At 42.5% G+C, this 20,552-nt stretch overlaps 1 long non-coding RNA gene across 1 annotated transcript; it reads left to right on the forward strand.

Moving 5' to 3' along the window:
* The first annotated feature begins 16,271 nt into the window (after positions 1-16,271).
* Positions 16,272-18,302, forward strand: LOC127532396 (uncharacterized). The gene is made up of 3 exons (XR_007939837.1): positions 16,272-17,399; positions 17,502-17,599; positions 17,685-18,302. It is a non-coding gene; the product is annotated as an uncharacterized LOC127532396 (long non-coding RNA).
* The last annotated feature ends 2,250 nt before the right edge of the window (positions 18,303-20,552 follow it).

Below are 20,552 nucleotides of genomic sequence, written 5' to 3' on the forward strand. Positions count from 1 at the left end.
TTCTAGAAACGAACTGGAGGTTCTGGAAGACGTTTCTAGAAACCAACTGGAGGTTCTGGAAGATGTTTCTAGAAACCAACTGGAGGTTCTCGAAGATGTTACTAGAAACCAACTGGAGGTTCTGGAAGACATTTCTAGAAACCAATGGAAGGTTCTGGAAGACATTTCTAGAAACCAACTGGAGGTTCTCAAAGACATTACTAGAAACCAACTGGAGGTTCTGGAAGATGTCTCCAGAAACCAACTGGAGGTTCTGGAAGACATTTCTAGAAACCAATGGAAGGTTCTGGAAGATGTCTCCAGAAACCAACTGGAGGTTCTGGAAGGCATTTCTAGCAACCAACTGGAGGTTCTGAAAAACGTTTCTAGAAACCAACTGGAGGTTCTGGAAGATGTCTCTAGAAACCAACTGGAGGTTCTTGAAGATGTTACTAGAAACCAACGGAAGGTTCTGGAAGAAGTCTCCAGAAACCAATTGGAGGTTCTGGAAGACGTCTCTAGAAACCAACTGGAGGTTCTGGAAGATGTCTCTAGAAACCAACTGGAGGTTCTGGAAGGCATTTCTAGCAACCAACTTGAGGTTCTGAAAAACATTTCTAGAAACCAACTGGAGGTTCTGGAAGATGTCTCTAGAAACCAACTGGAGGTTCTGGAAGACGTTTCTAGAAACCAACTTGAGGTTCTGGAAGACGTTTCTAGAAACGAACTGGAGGTTCTGGAAGACGTTTCTAGAAACCAACTGGAGGTTCTGGAAGATGTTTCTAGAAACCAACTGGAGGTTCTCGAAGATGTTACTAGAAACCAACTGGAGGTTCTGGAAGACATTTCTAGAAACCAATGGAAGGTTCTGGAAGACATTTCTAGAAACCAACTGGAGGTTCTCAAAGACATTACTAGAAACCAACTGGAGGTTCTGGAAGATGTCTCCAGAAACCAACTGGAGGTTCTGGAAGGCATTTCTAGCAACCAACTGGAGGTTCTGAAAAACGTTTCTAGAAACCAACTGGAGGTTCTGGAAGATGTCTCTAGAAACCAACTGGAGGTTCTGGAAGACATTTCTAGAAACCAATGGAAGGTTCTGGAAGATGTCTCCAGAAACCAACTGGAGGTTCTGGAAGGCATTTCTAGCAACCAACTGGAGGTTCTGAAAAACGTTTCTAGAAACCAACTGGAGGTTCTGGAAGATGTCTCTAGAAACCAACTGGAGGTTCTTGAAGATGTTACTAGAAACCAACGGAAGGTTCTGGAAGAAGTCTCCAGAAACCAATTGGAGGTTCTGGAAGACGTCTCTAGAAACCAACTGGAGGTTCTGGAAGATGTCTCTAGAAACCAACTGGAGGTTCTGGAAGGCATTTCTAGCAACCAACTTGAGGTTCTGAAAAACATTTCTAGAAACCAACTGGAGGTTCTGGAAGATGTCTCTAGAAACCAACTGGAGGTTCTGGAAGACGTTAGTAGAAACCAACTGGAGGTTCCAGAAGACGTCTCTAGAAACCAACTGGAGGTTCTGGAAGACGTTTCTAGAAACCAACTGGAGGTTCTGGAAGATGTTTCTAGAAACCAACTGGAGGTTCTCGAAGATGTTACTAGAAACCAACTGGAGGTTCTGGAAGACGTCTCTAGAAACTAACTGGCGGTTCTTGAAGATGTTACTAGAAACCAACTGGAGGTTCTGGAAGACATTTCTAGAAACCAACTGGAGGTTCTCAAAGACATTACTAGAAACCAACTGGAGGTTCTGGAAGACATTTCTAGAAACCAACTGGAGGTTCTCAAAGACATTACTAGAAACCAACTGGAGGTTCTGGAAGACGTTAGTAGAAAGCAACTGGAGGTTCTCGAAGACATTTCTAGAAACCAATGGAAGGTTCTGGAAGATGTCTCCAGAAACCAACTGGAGGTTCTGGAAGGCATTTCTAGCAACCAACTGGAGGTTCTGAAAAACGTTTCTAGAAACCAACTGGAGGTTCTGGAAGATGTCTCTAGAAACCAACTGGAGGTTCTCGAAGATGTTACTAAAACCCAACGGAAGGTTCTGGAAGAGGTCTCCAGAAACCAATTGGAGGTTCTGGAAGACGTCTAGAAACCAACTGGAGGTTCTGGAAGACGTCTCTAGAAACCAACTGGAGGTTCTGGAAGACATTTCTAGAAACCAATGGAAGGTTCTGGAAGACATTTCTAGAAACCAACTGGAGGTTCTCAAAGACATTACTAGAAACCAACTGGAGGTTCTGGAAGATGTCTCCAGAAACCAACTGGAGGTTCTGGAAGGCATTTCTAGCAACCAACTGGAGGTTCTGAAAAACGTTTCTAGAAACCAACTGGAGGTTCTGGAAGATGTCTCTAGAAACCAACTGGAGGTTCTGGAAGACGTTAGTAGAAACCAACTGGAGGTTCTTGAAGACATTTCTAGAAACCAATGGAAGGTTCTGGAAGACGTCTCTAGAAACCAACTGGAGGTTCTGGAAGATGTCTCCAGAAACCAACTGGAGGTTCTGGAAGACGTTACTGGAAACCAACTGGAAGTTCTGGAAGATGTCTCTAGAAACCAACTGGAGGTTCTGGAACACGTTAGTAGAAACCAACTGGAGGTTCTGGAAGGCATTTCTAGAAACCAACGGGAGGTTCTGGAAGACGTCTCTCGAAACCAATTGGAGGTTCTCAAAGACGTTTCTAGAAACCAACTGGAGGTTCTGGAAGACGTCTCTAGAAATGTCTTCCAGAACCTCCAGCTGGTTTCTCCTGAAGCTCCTACCATCACCAGGACCTGATGACTGAGAACCTCCACAGAAGTCTGAGGAGACAACACTGGTTCAGAGTTTAACATCTGAGGAGACATGGAGATTCCTGGTTTTAATGAAGAGCTATGCTAACATATGTGCTAATGCAGTGACACACAAAACACATGACAGCACAGTCTAGGGCAGTATGACAACACACGTGTGCATGATCTCCACAGATGATGATTGGTTGCATGAATTAATCAGCTGTTTGGTGTCAGAAATGTCAGAATATTAAAACCGTGGATCGGAGTTTCCTCGAATGTCTGGTTTGGTCCACAGATGTTCAGTTTGCTGTGACAGACGACAGGAAGAGGAGATGTTGAGGTGGAAGCTGCAGTCAGAGTTTAATGAAGAGCAGCTGAAGGCGACATCATGGTGACGGTGCATTTTAACATGCGACCTGTTGCAGCAACATGTCAACACGCTGCTGCACACCGGAACATCCAGGATACGGCCCTGCTAACAGCTAGCTACAGGATGCAGCTAACATGATGCTAATGTGGCTATGCAAACACACACAAACACACACAAACACACACACACACAATAACACACACACGTGAAGACAGAGAGAGCAGTGAATGAAAACATGATGGAAGCAGCAACACACACATGAACACACATTATGATGCTCTATGAGGACACACATGACTGTGTGGACACGTGTGTGTGTGTGTGTGTGTGTGTGTGTGTGTGTGTGTGTGTGTGTGTGTGTGTGTGTGTGTGTGTGCGTGTGTGTGTGCGTGTGCGTGTGTCTGTGTGTGGTGGATGCATGCGGCGGTCTGCTCTTACCTTGGTGGTGACAATGCAGAGGCAGTCCATATCCACACACACACACACACACTTACACACATTTCCACACACACACACACATTTCCACACACACACACACACTCATGCTCGGTCGCCCTCCCCCCCTCTCTGTTCGTCTGTCTGTCTATCCCTCGCTCGCCCGCTCTCTTCTTCTATCCTCCGTCTGTCAGCAGCGAGTGAGGGGGGAGGAGACTGAGAGTGTGTTACCGTGTGTGTTACTGTGTGTGTGTGTGTGTGTGTGTGTGTGTGTGTGCGTGTGTGTGTATGGGGGGTACACCTCCTTGAGTCATTCGATAAAACACAGAAAAAGGTCGAGTGACAGACGGAGAGAGAGAGGGGTGGGGGTTGGGCTCCTGTTGCCATGGTGTTATGCAGCTGTTGCCCCGGTAAAGCTGCCTCTGCTGCAGCTGTTGCTAGGTAACAGCGATGGGTGTTGCCATGTGGACTACAGACTGTGTGTGTGTGTGTGTGTGTGTGTGTGTGTGTGTGTGTGTGTGTGTGTGTGTGTGTGTGTGTGGGCACGTACCTGTCCAGGTGTGTGTGGTCGGCTCGGCGGCTGGTTCTCACACACTGTCAGCTCGTAGAATTCCTGTATGTCTGCACGCACACACACACACACATACACACACACAGACATTAGTCAGTCTGGTGGTGTGTGCATGTATGTGTATGTGTGTTTGTCCAATCCTGTCACTTTTCTTGTGCTCCTGTTGACCCCTGTTGGCTTTCACTGATTGTTGTTAGGCCCCTTATCCTCCCTGTTGTTGACCCCTGTTGGCTCCTGTGAACCCCTTTTGGCTCCTGTTGCCTTCCATTGACCCTTGTTGACCCCTGTTGGCTTCTGATGACTGTTGTTGGCTCCTGTTGGGTCCTGTAGACCATTGTTGACTCCTATTGACCATTGATGCCTCCTGTCGGCCCCTGTTGACCATTGTTGGCTCCTGTTGACCATTGTTGGCTTGTGTTGAACATTGTTGGGTCCTGTTGACTATTGTTGGCTCCTGTTGGCTTCCGTTGACTGCTGTTAGGTCCTGTTGATCCCTGTTGGCTCCTGTTGGCTTGTGACAACTGTTGTTGGGTCCTGTTGATCCCTGCTGGCTCCTGTGAACCCCTTCTGGCTCCTGTTGCCTTCCATTGACCCTTGTTGACCCCTGTTGGCTTCTGATGATTGTTGTTGGCTCCTGTTGGGTCCTGTAGACCATTGTTGACTCCTATTGACCATTGATGCCTCCTGTCGGCCCCTGTTGACCATTGTTGGCTCCTGTTGACCATTGTTGGCTTGTGTTGAACATTGTTGGGTCCTGTTGACTATTGTTGGCTCCTGTTGGCTTCCGTTGACTGCTGTTAGGTCCTGTTGATCCCTGTTGGCTCCTGTTGGCTTGTGACAACTGTTGTTGGGTCCTGTTGATCCCTGCTGGCTCCTGTGAACCCCTTCTGGCTCCTGTTGCCTTCCATTGACCCTTGTTGACCCCTGTTGGCTTCAGATGACTGTTGTTGGCTCCTGTTGGGTCCTGTAGACCATTGTTGACTCCTATTGACCATTGATGCCTCCTGTCGGCCCCTGTTGACCATTGTTGGCTCCTGTTGACCATTGTTGGCTTGTGTTGAACATTGTTGGGTCCTGTTGACTATTGTTGGCTCCTGTTGGCTTCCGTTGACTGCTGTTAGGTCCTGTTGATCCCTGTTGGCTCCTGTTGGCTTGTGACAACTGTTGTTGGGTCCTGTTGATCCCTGCTGGCTCCTGTGAACCCCTTCTGGCTCCTGTTGCCTTCCATTGACCCTTGTTGACCCCTGTTGGCTTCAGATGACTGTTGTTGGCTCCTGTTGGTTCCTGTAGGCCATTGTTGGCTCCTGTTGACCATTGCTGGCTTCTGTTGACTTCCATTGACTGTCCATGGGATGGCATGGCTCAGTGGGTAGAGTGGCCGTCTTGCAACCGAAGGGTTGCCGGTTCGATCCTCGGCCTGTCGTGCCAACAAGCCCTCCAATTCATACGACCACACAGGTCGTATGTACGTGCCCCTGAATACGACCCATGAGTGTATTTAGGTTAGCGCCCCTACGGGTGACAGGAAGGCATTACGGGATTTAATTCGCGAAACAGCTTTTCCCTCACTTTCGCAAGACGAGTTTAGGGTTAGGGTTAGTGTTAGTGTTAGGTCAAAGTTACGTGTTACGTGTTCATGGTGATGTTTCAGCTGAGACACCGGAGTGTCGATATTTACTCAACCGCTAGAAGTCGCTTAACTTCAAAATGTAACACTCGGTCGTAATAAGGGCGTGTACAGACGACCTATGTGGTCGTTTTTTCAAGGAGGACAGCCTCCGTCGTGCTCATGTCGAGGTGTCCCTGAGCAAGACACCGAACCCCTAATTGCTCCTGATGGGTCGTGGGTAGTGCCTTGCATGGCAGCTTCCTCCATCAGTGAGTGAATGGGTGAATGTGACGTATCATGTAAAGCGCTTTGGGTACCTTGCAGGTATAGTAAAGCGCTATATAAATAAAGACCATTTATCATTACCATTTTGTTAGGTCCTGTTGACCCCTCTTGACTCCTGCTGTCTTCCATTGATCATTATTAGGTCCTGTTGACCCATGTTGGTTTCTGATGACTGCTGTTGACTCCTATTGACCATTGTTGGCTCCTGTCACCCCTATTGGCTCCCTGTTGACAATTGTTGAGCTCCTGTTGGCTTCTGTTGGCTGTTGTTAGGTCCTGTTGACCCCTCTTGGCTCCTGTTGGCTTGTGACAACTGTTGTTGGGTCCTGTTGATTTCTGTTGGCTCCTATGGACCCCTTTTGGCTAATGTTGGCTTCCGTTGACCATTGGTGGCCCCCGTTGGCTTCCATTGACCGTTGGTGGCTCCTGTTGACGCTTGCTGACCCCTCTTGGCTCCTGTTAGCTCCCACTGACCCCTGTCAAACCCGATGTTGTATTGTTGTATTGTGTTGTTGTATTGTGTTGTTGTGCTGTTGGATTGTGTTGTTGTATTGTGTTACCCAGCAGAGCCTGAAATAAGTCGCTCTGGAAGATGTTGAGCAGTTTCTCAGCTCTTCCTTTGACTCCTTCAGCTCCTCCGGCCTGACAGGCCTCCATCACCTGCAGGGCGCGTTCAGTGTCTGAGACAAACAGAGTAGTGTTACTGATTTATACTGGGTTCTATCAGTTTTTACTGGACCCTACTGGTTTCTACTAGTTTTTACTGGACTGCATAAGTATCTACTGTTTTCTACTGGTTTCTACTAGTTTTTAGTAGAGTCTACTGATTTCTATTAGTTTTGACTGGACTCTGCTGATTTCCACCGGTGTCTACTGGTTCATCTTGGTTCTGACTGGACTGAACAAGTGTCTACTGGTTTCTATCAGTTTTTACTGCATTCTGTTAGTTTCTATTGGTGTCTCCTAGAATCCAGTGGTTTCTGCTAGTTTCAGATGGACTCCACTGGTCTCTGCTTGTGGCTATAGTTTTTTAAATCAGTTTTTACTGGATTCGACTGGTTTAAACTGGCTTCTGATATTTCCTCCAAAACTTCACTAGTTTCTGTTGGTTTCTGTTAGTTTGTATTTGTTTTTTATTGAACTCCACTGGTTTCTGTTGGTTTCTTTTAGTTTATATTTGTTTTTTTATTGAACTCCACTGGTTTCTGTTGGTTTCTTTTAGTTTATATTTGTTTTTTATTGAACTCCACTGGTTTCTGTTGGTTTCTGTTAGTTTGTATGTTTTTTATTGAACTCCACTGGTTTCTGTTGGTTTCTGTTAGTTTGTATGTTTTTTATTGAACTCCACTTGTTTCTGTTGGTTTCTGTTAGTTTATATGTTTTTTATTGAACTCCACTGGTTTCTGTTGGTTTCTGTTAGTTTGTATGTTTTTTATTGAACTCCACTAGTTTCTGTTGGTTTCTTTTAGTTTATATTTGTTTTTTATTGAACTCCACTGGTTTCTGTTGGTTTCTGTTAGTTTGTATGTTTTTTATTGAACTCCACTTGTTTCTGTTGGTTTCTGTTAGTTTGTATTTGTGTTTTATTGAACTCCACTGGTTTCTGTTACTTTATATTTGTTTTTTTTTAACTCCACTGGTTTCTGTTGGTTTCTGTTACTTTATATTTGTTTTTTATTGAACTCCACTGGTTTCCACTGGCCTGTTTTTTTCAGTGACCCCATTAATCTCTACTAGTCCTATAAAATCTGAAAATGCAATAAATTTTCAGTACAGTCTCATTAGAATGTCCTAAATATATCTGAAAAATAATAGTATAACATGTAAGAAAAATATTTACATTATGTTGATTAAAAGTCTGAGATAAAAATGGAATACAGAAATAAATGCCAAGACAAATGAATAAACTATCTCTAAAGTTCAAATGAAAAAGAAGATGCCATAAAATTCTCCTTAAAATGTCCCAAAAGTATGTAAAAACATTCAACAAATGTCAGTAAAATATTGGAAACATTTTAGTAAACCGACAAAAAATATCCCCAAAGGATTAAAGTATTTAAAGAGGGAAAAATATTTCTACCCTGAACCTGAAAAACACACAGTTCTCATCAAATGTTGAAAAACATGCTAACAATAAAGATACACAATGAAACAGGAAGTTAAAGTCCTGTCAACACTCTCAGGTAGAAACACACCAGTAGAGACCATTAGAAACCAGAATAGATCATGAGCAACAAGTGGAGACCAGGAGAAACCAGTAGAGACCATCAGAAACCAGTAGAGACCATCAGAAACTAGTAGAGACCAGGAGAAACCAGTAGAGACCAGGTGAAACCAGTAGAGACCATCAGAAACCAGTAGAGACCAGGAGAAACCAGTAGAGACCAGGAGAAACCAGTAGAGACCATCAGAAACTAGTAGAGACCAGGAGAAACCAGTAGAGACCAGGAGAAACCAGTAGAGACCATCAGAAACCAGTAGAGACCAGGAGAAACCAGTAGAGACCATCAGAAACCAGTAGAGACCATCAGAAACCAGTAGAGACCAGGAGAAACCAGTAGAGACCAGGTGAAACCAGTAGAGACCATCAGAAACCAGTAGAGACCAGGAGAAACCAGTAGAGCCCATCAGAAACTAGTAGAAACTATTAGAGCCCCTCAGAAACTAGTAGAGACCAGTAGATACCATCAGAAACCAGGATGAACATGTTAAATCTCCGTATGACAGCGATGACAGTTGGAGGTCAGAGGTCACAGACAGATTTAAACAGTCAAACAGCAGGAAATGAAAGTGAAGAAGAAGAGAGCACAGGACAAACACACAACATCAAACACACACATGGGTACACAACAACAACAACAACAAACAAACAAAGTGTCAGGCTGATGACAGAACCTCACCTTCTCTCTTCAGTGGCATGTCGTCTCTGATCCACACAAATCCTCTTTAGAGATTTTACAAAGACTGCAGTGCATGCTGGGTAATGGAGTCCTACTGCTGTCAGTCTGCACAGAAGCCCCGCCCACCTGCAGGGTTCAGGCTTCAGGATTGGACGATGTCACCTTCAGTTATTCCTGCAAAAGATCAGCTTTAAGTGGTTTAGATTTTATGACACTCACTGTTCATGAATTTATATTTTTGCAGATCTATATTATTATTGATTTTATTTCTACATAGGATTAGAATTTTTATAAATGTATATCTTTACTATGTTATTTTAATTGTATAATTTTATGTTTCTATTTTCAGATCAGTTCAGATGTTTATTGATGCATGTCTTTGCTTTAATCATGTTTTATTGATTTTTGTGTTTTGTTGATTCATCTTTTTTAATGGATGCATTTGTTTAGTGGATTCAATTCAATTCAATTCAATTCAATTCAATTTTATTTATATAGCGTCAATTACAGTCAACTCGTCTCAAGGCGCTTTACAGAACCCAAATGCCTGACCCCCAGAGCAAGCCCAAAGGAGACAGTGGCAGGAAAACACCCTTTTAACAGGGAAGAAACCTCGAGCAGAACCCGGCTCTATATAGGGGGGACCCATCTGCCTGCTGGCCGGGCGGGTTGAGAAGGACAGAGGAGGGCAAGGGGGAGGGATGGGAGGAGAGGGAGGGGTGGGAAAGCAAGGAAAACACAACACACATTTGGATACATGCATGACAGGATATGTGACACAGACAAAGTATAAGCTAACATTGAAAACTGACTCATAGTTTACTCTGATGATGTACGGCTCTGACATTAAACATACTCCATATATAGGTAGCTGTAAAATTCAAACAGTATGTAAGTTAGCATAACAGTACAGTGAAGGCAATGCAGAGTTGACTGGTGGAAAAAGGGAGTTGGAAGCAGAGGGCTGGAGGAAGGTCAGCAGCAGCATCCCACAGTGGACATGGTGGAGACTGGACCAGCTGGTGGAACATCAACCACAGATCTGAAGCATCCAGCTCTGGGACCAGGGACACTCAGAGAAATAGCACAGGGGGAAACAGAGTGAATGTACTGCAATAACGGTATACATATTAAATGTAAAGGTAGATAGAGAAGGGCTCAGTGCGTCAAGAAAAGTCCCCCAGCAGCCTAGGCCTATAGCAGCATGACTAGAGGCAGAACGAAGGGACGTCCAAGAAGGAGTCAGCTGTGCAAATGAAGACACAAGCCGAACCCCTGTGGGTCACCCAGTCAGCCCCAACTATAAGATTTGTCAAAAAGGAACGTTTTAAGCCTGGTCTTAAAAATAGAGAGGGTGTCTGCCTCCAGAACCCAAACTGGGAGCAGGTTCCACAGGAGAGGAGCTGATAACTGAAGGCTCTGCCTCCCATTCTACTTTTAGAAATTCTAGGAACAACAAGTAAGCCTGCAGCTTGAGAGCGAAGAGTTCTACTAGGATAATAAGGTACTATCAGATCTTTAAGATATGATGGAGATTGGTTATTAAGAGCTTTATATGTCAGAAGAAGGATTTTAAATTCTATTCTGGATTTAACAGGAAGCCAGTGAAGAGAAGCAAGTATAGGGGAAATATGATCTCTTTTGCTAACTCCTGTCAGTACTCTCGCAGCAGCGTTTTGGATCAACTGTAGATGTTTGAGAGAACTATTTGGACAACCCGATAATAAGGAATTGCAATAGTCAAGCCTGGAAGTAACAAAAGCATGAACTAATTTTTCTGCATCACTCTGAGACAGAATGTTCCTGATTTTTACAATATTACGCAGGTGAAAAAAGGAAGTCCTACAGACTTGCTTTATGTGTGAGTTAAAGGACATGTCCTGGTCAAAAATAACTCCAAGATTCCTCACAGTAGTACTGGAGGCCAATGTGATGCCATCCAGAGTAACTATTTGCTTTGAAAGCGAGTTTCTAAGATGTTTGGGGCCAAATACAATGACTTCAGTTTTGTCTGAATTTAGCAGTAGGAAGTTAAAAGTCATCCAGGTTTTAATGTCCTTAAGACAATCTTGCAGTCTAGCTAACTGATCAGTTTCATCTGGCTTCATAGATAAATACAATTGTGTGTCATCTGCATAACAATGGAAGTTAATACAATGCTTCCTAATAATATTGCCTGAAGGAAGCATGTATAATGTGAAAAGTATCGGTCCTAAGACAGAACCCTGAGGAACTCCATGATTAACTTTAGTATGCTCAGAAGAGTTATTGTTGACATGCACAAACTGGAACCTATCTGATAAGTAGGATTTAAACCAGTCCAGTGCTGTCCCTTTAATGCCAATTGAATGTTCTAGACGCTGTAATAAAATGTTGTGGTCGATTGTGTCAAACGCTGCACTAAGATCTAACAAAACAAGTATAGAGACTAGTCCATTATCTGATGCTATGAGAAGGTCATTAGTAACTTTCACTAGAGCTGTTTCTGTGCTATGATGCACTCTGAAGCCTGACTGAAACATTTCAAACAAATTATTCCTTTGTAAGTGTTCACATAATTGATTTGCAACTGTTCTTTCCAGAATTTTAGAGAGAAATGGTAGGTTGGATATCGGTCTATAGTTAGCTAACACATCTGGATCTAAAGTGGGCTTTTTAAGCAAAGGTTTGATGACAGCAACCTTAAAAGCCTGTGGTACATAGCCTGTTACTAGAGAGAGATTAATCAGATCTAACATTGAAGAATTAATTAAAGGTAAAATCTCCTTGAAGAGTCTAGTTGGGATAGGATCTAAAAGACATGTTGATGGTTTGGATGTAGAAACTGTTGAAATGAGTTCAGAGAGACATATAGGAGTGAAGAATTCTAAAGATTCATCAGGTCTAACAGCCAATTCAAAAGCATCTGTGACATTTGTAGGAAGGGCCAGATTAATTTTATCTCTAATCAGAACTATTTTATGTGTAAAGAAGCTCATGAAGTCGTTACTGGTTAAAGCTAAAGGAATACAAGGTTCAACAGAGCTCTGACTCTTTGTCAGCCTGGCTACAGTGCTAAAGACAAACCTCGGGTTGTTCTTGTTCTCCTCTATTAAAGATGAATAATAAGTTGTCCTGGCATTACGAAGAGCTTTTTTATAGATTACTAGACTATTTTTCCAAGCCACATACACTTCCTCTGAATTAGTGGAATACCACTTTCTTTCCAGCTTTCGGGATGTCTGCTTTAAAGTCCACAGCTGGGAATTATACCAAGGAGCAAGTCTTCTCTGAGATAGAACTTTCTTTTTTACAGGTGCAACACTATCAAGAGTTGTACGCAGTGAGGCTGAAGCATTATTAACATAATAATCCACTTCTGTGGGGGTAAAATAATAATATTTGCCTTCTGATTTATCAGTAAATGTTGCTGAAGTAAACAGTGAGGGTATTATTTCCTTAAATTTAGATACTGAATTGTCAGACAAACACCTACTGTAATGATATTTGTTCTCAGCTGCTAAACAATCCTTTACTTTAAATTGAAATGTTATCATAAAATGGTCAGAAAGAAGAGGGTTCTGGGGAAATACTGTTAACTCTTCAATTTCTATGCCATAAGTCAGGACAAGGTCAAGAGTGTGATTAAAACTATGAGTTGGTTTATTTACATGTTGAGAAAACCCAATTGAGTCTAATAATGAATTAAAAGCTGTTGTAAGGCTGTCGCTGTCTACGTCAACATGAATGTTAAAGTCACCCACAATAATAACTTTGTCTGAACTGAGCACTAATTCAGATAAAAAGTCTGAGAATTGAGATAAAAACTCAGAATAAGGAGCAGGAGGACGATATATAACAACAAATAAAACTGGTTTCTGAGCTTTCAAATTTGGATGAGAGAGACTAAGAGTGAGATTTTCAAATGAGCTGTAATCAGGTTTAGGCCTCTGGTTCAATTTTAAACTAGAATGGTAGATTGCTGCTACTCCTCCTCCTCGGCCTGTGATTCGAGGAATATGACAGTTAATATGACTAGGGGGAGTTGATTCGTTTAGGCTAACAAATTCTTCCTGCTGCAACCAGGTTTCAGTCAAACAGAACAAATCAATCTGGTGATCAGTTATCAACTCATTTACTAGCAGAGATTTAGACCAGAGAGATCTAATATTTAACAGACCACATTTAATTTTCCTGTTTCTGTGTTCTGTTGAAATAGTGGTATTAATTTTTATTAAATTTTTGTGGTTACTATTTCTTTTGTATATTTTTGATTTGTTTAATTTATTGAATTTTGGTGGTCGGGGGACAGACACAGTCTCAATAAAGTTAACTGAATTACTGGAGGGTGACAGCTGTGAGGAAACTGCAGAGAGGTGTGTAAGACTACAACTCTGCATCCTGGTCTTAACTCTGGGTTGTCATGCTTTAGGAGTACTAATAAAATCAGCCATATTCCTAGAAATGAGAGCTGCACCAGCCAAAGTGGGATGGATGCCGTCTCTCCTAATCAGACCAGGTTTTCCCCAAAAAGAGCTCCAATTATCAATAAAGCCCACGTCGTTTGATGGACACCACATAGACAACCAGCGGCGAAACGACGACATGCGGCTAAACATGTCATCGCTGGTCAGATCAGGCAAGGGTCCAGAGAAAACTACGGAGTCCGACATGGTTTTGGCGAAAGTACACACCGATGCCACGCTAATTTTGGTGACCTCCGATTGGCGTAACCGGGTGTCGTTACCGCCGACGTGAATAACAATCTTACTATATTTACGATTATCTTTAGCCAGCAGTTTCAAATTTGCTTCTATGTCGCCCGCTCTGGCCCCTGGGAGGCATTTAACTATGGTCGCTGGTGTCGCTAGCTTCACGTTTCTGACTATGGAGCTGCCAATGATCAGAGTTGGTTTCTCAGCGGGTGTGTCGCTGAGCGGGGAAAAACGATTAGAAACATGAAGCGGTTTGTGGTGAGCCGGGACAGCAGGCTTGAGTTTAGGACTGTTTTTCCTACGAACTGTCACCCATCCACCCGGCTGTTCGGGCGCTGCTAAGGGACGGCTAACAGATGCTACACTAGCTAAGCTATTGCGGTCCGCACCGGCTAAGGGGGCCTGGCTAGCTGCTAGCGGGTTATTTTCCATGGTGCAGAGCCGCGATTCCAATTCGGAGAGCCTCGCCTCCAGAACTACAAAAAGGCTGCACTTATTACACATATCGTTATCACTAAAGGAGGCAGAGGAATAACTAAACATGTGGCACACTGAGCAGGAGAGGGAGAGAGAGGGAGAGGAAGAGGCAGAAGCAGAAGCCATGCTAACAACACGACACAGTGCTGAAACAGGAAATGACGCAATACGCTCACCGTAACGTCAGACGTCGCCGGTAGGAGGTAGGACGATGGATGGAGGTAGGAGGTAGGATGTGGATTAATTTGTAAAAAGTGATTTGCATCTGTAGCAGGAAGTAGCAGCATTTCTGGATCAGATAGACATCTAGTTTAACGTTTGAAACATTCCTGACGTCTCCATCAGCTGCTGAACTGAAGTCATCATTCCAGCTGCAAACAGCCGTTGTTTTCTGATGAAAGCTGCTGTAAAACCAACTCTGAGCTGCTGGATTAGTTTCATTTGGCTCCAGATGATGATAATTACCTCCAGCTTCATCAGATGATAGAAGACAGACAGATGGTCTCTGTCTGTTGCTACGTTTAGCAGCAGAGCCTCTCATAGTTTTACAGCTGTAAGGATGCTAATAAAGCTGCAGATATCTGAACTGGTCCCAGTCTAAACCAGAGGTGTCTTCATGCTGGGTTCTTCTTAGAGCTGCTGCTGTTGTTCTGCTGGTTCTCTGTCATAGTTTAGAAGAACCTTTATGGACTTCAGTCATCAGTTCTTCCATCTGTGAGTGTCCAGATGTCTGCTGTGACACTAGATGTTCCTCATAGCTGCTCTTTTCATGAGGACTTTGTTCAGTGATGCTGACACTTTCAGAATGTCCTCGGTCCAGTTCCAGGATTAGACCTACTTTAGGTTGATCTTTGTTGGAACAATGATCTCTCTCTGTTTCTGAAGTTGTCCAGAACACTTCTACAGGTAGATCCTTCCTCATATTGCTGCAGGACTTCCACTGTCCACTCTGCTGCTCAGCTTTGTTCTGCAGCTTTTATTCACTATTAATGGATCCAGTCAATTCATTTCTGCCTCCAGAGTTGTCCTGGTGTCTTCAAACCATCCTGATGGAGATCCAGAGACCACAGAAGAGCCACAGATGGTTCCATTAACATCTGACCTGATGGTCCAAATGCAGCTCTTGGTAAACAGGTTATCATTAGTGCTGGAAGAAGTATGATTTGGATAGAATAAACCTTTAAACTAGAGGTACTTGGACTGGAAGTAGTACTTTGTGTGGAATACTGCTTGAATAAAGCTTTTAAAGTACATTCTGAGCGAAATCCTCCTTTAGAACTGAAACGTGTTCAATGTAGTGATCCTCCACTGCAGCAGGTGGCGCTGTCCAGAACAAAGTTTCTAAATGTGAAGTCATGTTGTCCAATCCAACTGTTGTGTAGACGCGCAGTAAAGAGTTGAGGGTGAACAGCGTCCTCTGGTGGACCAGAGGGACAACAGCCGTGAGTTAATCTCAGACATGAAGGACAAAAAGCTTGAGATGAAACTGAACTTCCTGTGAAACTGGATTAACTCTGAGAGGAGTTTAAAGCCTCCATGTGTTCAGTTTAACAGCTGAAATCTGAGTTAAGGAGATGTGAAAAAGTGTCAAAACACATGGATTCTAGATCAAAACAGCCTAAATAATCTAGATTTTAAGACCATGTGTGTCAGAAGAGTGAAAACAGTTGGGTTAGAAGAGAAAGTGATGTTAACCCTCCTGTTGTCCTCATTTACAGGCACCAAAAATATTGTTTCCTTGTCTGAAAAAGTCCAAAAATTCAGCAAAAAAAATCCCCAAATTTCAGAAAATTCACAAAACCTTCAGGAAGAAAATTACAATAATTTCTTAAAAGTTTCCCTTAAAAGTTTTATCTTTGAAAAAAATCCACCAAATTTGGCAAAAAAATACATTTGTAAATATTTTGTAAAAATTAGTAAAAATCCTTCAAAAAAATCTTTAAAAAATCTATAGTGATTCCATATATATCAGTAGAACTTCTAATATTTTCTTTAAGAACATTCACAAGAAATCAACCAAAATGCAGTGAAATTCATTGGATTTTTCAATGTTTTCTAAACATTACATTAATGTGAACCAGCGTCTCCACTGACGGTTTTATTAACTAAATGTACCACATTACAGTAACACAACACATTTCAGAAAATAAAATAAACATTTACTTACCGAACTTTCAGTGTCTGCTGGTAGAATCAGCTGAAGGAAGAAAACTAGTTAAAACAAGAAGTTTTGCCAAACTTGGACCGCCTGGCGAGGTCACGGCAACCACATTTACAAAGATGACCCCTGTGACCTTGAAAATTAGGTCACGGTCACCAAATTCAAACTTGACCTGTATCTTATTATGGTACACCTGTGTGCCAAATATGGTGAGGCTACATCAATATTTTGTGGAGTTATCGCGTGGAAACCAAAGTGTTACAGACAAGCAAGCAAGACCATGCAGCTGAAAACAATACCTCGCGGAAAACGATGTTTTGCTGGGTGGTAATAAGACAACGGGCAGGAAAACTGTGGAAAAGATTCTGCTTCTTCACCAATAAATAAACCACCAGTGACCAGGGGTCTGTTTCACGAAGCAGGTTCACTGAAAACTCTGAGTTTCTTAACCCTGAAATGAGGGAAACTCAGAGTTTTCCGTTTCACGAAGCGAGGTAACTTAACCCTGAGACAGAGGGGTAACTCTAGCCTGTTTCACAAAGAGGGGTAACTTCAACTCTCGGTCAGTTACCGCAGTAACAGACTCTATGACTCTAACCTGGTCACCAGCAGGTTTATCTGAGAAAACCTCCAGTTTCTCTCCGTCTCCGCCCTCTTTCAGCCACACGCTGTTTCATTTCCTCATTCATTCAGTCAGTAAGCGAGCGAGTTTTGGCGTAGAACAGCTTTTATTAATGATCCAGTGGATAAAGGAGCAGCATTACTGCACAGATCATTAAATATTCGTCGGTAGATTGTTATCAGACCGAGCATAAATGTTCTCGCATTTCCGGACAATTATCGGTTTGAGCGGTACCGTTTCGTAATCGTTTCAAGTCCATCATCTACATAAACAACCTAATCCGTCCTTACATTTACATTACCAACCAGTCATGCTCTCACATCCAGCAGATATTGTGTGTTGCGCTGCGGTTCTTTGCAAATGGAAGTTTTTATATGATGTCAGAGATGCAGAGTAAGACAACTGTATGGAGGACAGTCAGAAAAGTTTTCCTGTCTCTGAAACGACTTTTACCATCATTGTGGACATAAACCTGTCAGAACATCAAGGAGGATCCACAGGATTGCAGGTGAATGATGTAGAGATCTGTTAAATTCATTTTAAATCTTATTCTGTTAATGACATTGTGCTGCAGCCTCAGACTGGGATTAGTCATTTTAATTTCTTTTAGGATTTCCCAGTGTGATTGGCTGCATAGATGCACACACATCCCCATCACAGCTCCCTCACATCATGAACAGGAAGTCCATTCACAGCATAAATGTGCAGGTAGGCTACAGGTAGACTGACTACTGTTTCTAAATGTTAAAGACTGCATCATAGTTCAACATCTGTCATTCTCTGCACTGTCCAGATCATATGTGATGCTGCATACATCATTTCTAATGTGGAGGCCACGTGGTCTGGGTCTGTTCATGACTCCAGGATTTATGGAGAGTCTAACCTGAGCAACAGACTGCAGCGTGGTCAGCAGCATAAAGATTTTCACAATAGAATTCTCTTGTCTCCCTCCTTTAATATGCTCTGATGTATCCACTATACATTACAGGAGAGTTTGATGGCCTTCTGCTGGGTGACAGGGGTTACCATGACAACCCAGGCTGATGACCTCATACCCTGACCCTGAACCAGGCCCCCAACAGAACTTCAACCGGACTCACTGCAGGACCAGAGCCCGGGTGGAGATGACCATAGGCCTGCTGAAAGCCCGTTTCCAGAGCCTACGTCTCCTCAGGGTGACCCCTGAGAGGGCCTGTGATATTACTGTGGCATGTGTTGTTCTTCATAATATTACCACTATTAGAGGAGAGCAACACCCTGCCCTACAAACTGAAGACCCAGATGATGAGCCCATCCACCTGCAGCTATCCAGGACAGCAGAGCAGTCAGAGACACCGTATGCAAGAATCACTTTAGAGTTTAAGTCTCCATCATCACCACCACAGCAAATAAAGACATGATACACATTTCATTTGCTCTTCTTTATTTCCTACAATTAAAAACTGCGGTCAAGCCAGCCGCCTCTCGTTTCTCCGTAGTCAAGCCAGCCGCTCCTACATTTTCAGTGCGCTCTTATCGTCAGCTTACGGTAAATGCACGACCGCGCATCAACTATTTCCGGTTTAAAAAATAAAGTGCTGCATTCGCAGATGTATTATACAGCGATGTTTTAAATAGCTCTCAGGTCATGTGACCTATTGACCCCCAAACTAATGCAGAATGATAGTGCTACTAAGGATGGTCAACATACGGCAATTTATATTTGATTTTAGGTCATTATTGATTTTTAACAGTTTTTTTACAGTAAATATTAGCATTTTAGCTCAATAGCTCTCAGGTCATGTGACCTATTGACCCCAAACTAATCCAGAATCACAATCCTACCTTACCTGGTCAGCATACGCCAAAGAAGAAGAAATAGTTTGGCTTAAAAGATTTTAAAGCTAAAAATTGAACATTTTTTAATGTAAATATCAGCATGTCTTCTCATTACGGTCCAGATCATGTGACTTTGACTGAGGTTTATTTTATTATCACACTAATAGATCACCGGGATGACACACATCACTTTTTATTTGAATTCACCATTTTTAAGACAGACAGACAGACAGATAAACAAGTTTTCAGCTTCTTATACTTCAAGCTATTTATTTAGTGTAAATATTAGCCGTACAATTCAATAGTTAACAGTTAAGCTGAGTCAGTTACTTAAAACATCGCTGTATAATACATCTGCGAATGCAGCGCTTTATTTTTTAAACCGGAAATAGTTGATGCGCGGTCGTGCATTTACCGTAAGCTGACGGTAAGAGCGCACTGAAAATGTAGGAGCGGCTGGATTGACCGCAGTAAATAAAAGATGGTTCAGTTCATGTTCCAGTAGTTAACATAATTCACCTGTGACCATCACCACCTCTAACTTGTGCTCCAGTATTTCAATTTCCAGATCTGTCCTCCTAATCTGTTTTTGGATTTTTCTCAGCAAATGCAGTTTGTAAATCTGTTTTACTGATAACTGGGAATACATAGAGGACATTCAATGATACAGTTGCACATGAATTCCACAGAATGAAGCTCTGGTGTTTCCTGAACATCCATCTCACTGTGTCAGTCTGTGCAGTGGAAGCTGAGGAACCATCCTGCTGCTGTCCAGCCATGCTCTGTTAAAAGGATGAGAATGTGCAATACTTCAGTGTAGGCTAAATGTCACTCTCTATATTCCACCCAGAATGTGAATGAGAAGAAAACTATCAGTAACATACCTTTGTATAAAACTTAAACTACCATTTGGATAAATCTTTGGAGTGTTGCCTGCTTAAAATTACAAGGTCTGTTGTGGTGTGAAGGGGACAAAAGACAAAAAAAGACACAATAGAGAACTATATAATCATATGTATATATATATATATATATATATATATATATATATATATATATATATATATATATATGCATCTTTTATTCCACCGTTTTACAGGCATCTGCTTTCTTTCTGTTGGCTGAGCAGAAGTCTATGTTAGTTTAAATAGGCTTAATTATTTAACAGGACATGATATGGATGCAGACATTTAGGCTGTGTGTGGATAAAACAACTGCAGTCAAACAGCCACTTAATATTTAGGCTACTTTACAATGTAAAACATGATCAACATGAAGTACCTCCATGAGATAATGCCGAGGTCTGACCTGTTTGAACAATGTTTTTATATTTCATCTTAAGCTGCTGCCCTGCAGGATTTCCCCTAAATGAAATAACTTAATATTCTACCATTCAGACAGTTATTTCCTGTAATATTATTACAATTACAAAGGACTACATTTAAACTTACGCATTGATCCGGGCTGTTCTCCACGCCGTCTCTCTCTCTTTTGCAGCTGCAGCGGTGTTGCACTTCTTTCTAAAAACGTGTTCAAACTCGCCATATGAGCGCGTTAAAAACTTCCAGTTCAAAAACGCAGCCTTTCGCTTCCCCGTTTCCATGGTGACTCGTCGAATCGGGGTTCCATCGATGCTGTCTTTTCAGAGTTGCGGTGCACGCGCGTAACTCCGGGTCAAACTACTCCGAGTTAATTAAACCAACTCAAATCAGCCGTTGTGAAACCGAAAACTCAGAGTTTCTATCTCAGAGTAGATCAACTCAGAGTTGTGGAAGAAACTCAGAGTTTGTAAAACCTGCTTCATGAAACAGGCCCCTGGTCAGAATGAATCCAATCCAGGAGA

The sequence above is a fragment of the Acanthochromis polyacanthus genome, chromosome 23 (genome assembly GCF_021347895.1).
Source record: "Acanthochromis polyacanthus isolate Apoly-LR-REF ecotype Palm Island chromosome 23, KAUST_Apoly_ChrSc, whole genome shotgun sequence".
Lineage (NCBI taxonomy): Eukaryota > Metazoa > Chordata > Actinopteri > Pomacentridae > Acanthochromis > Acanthochromis polyacanthus.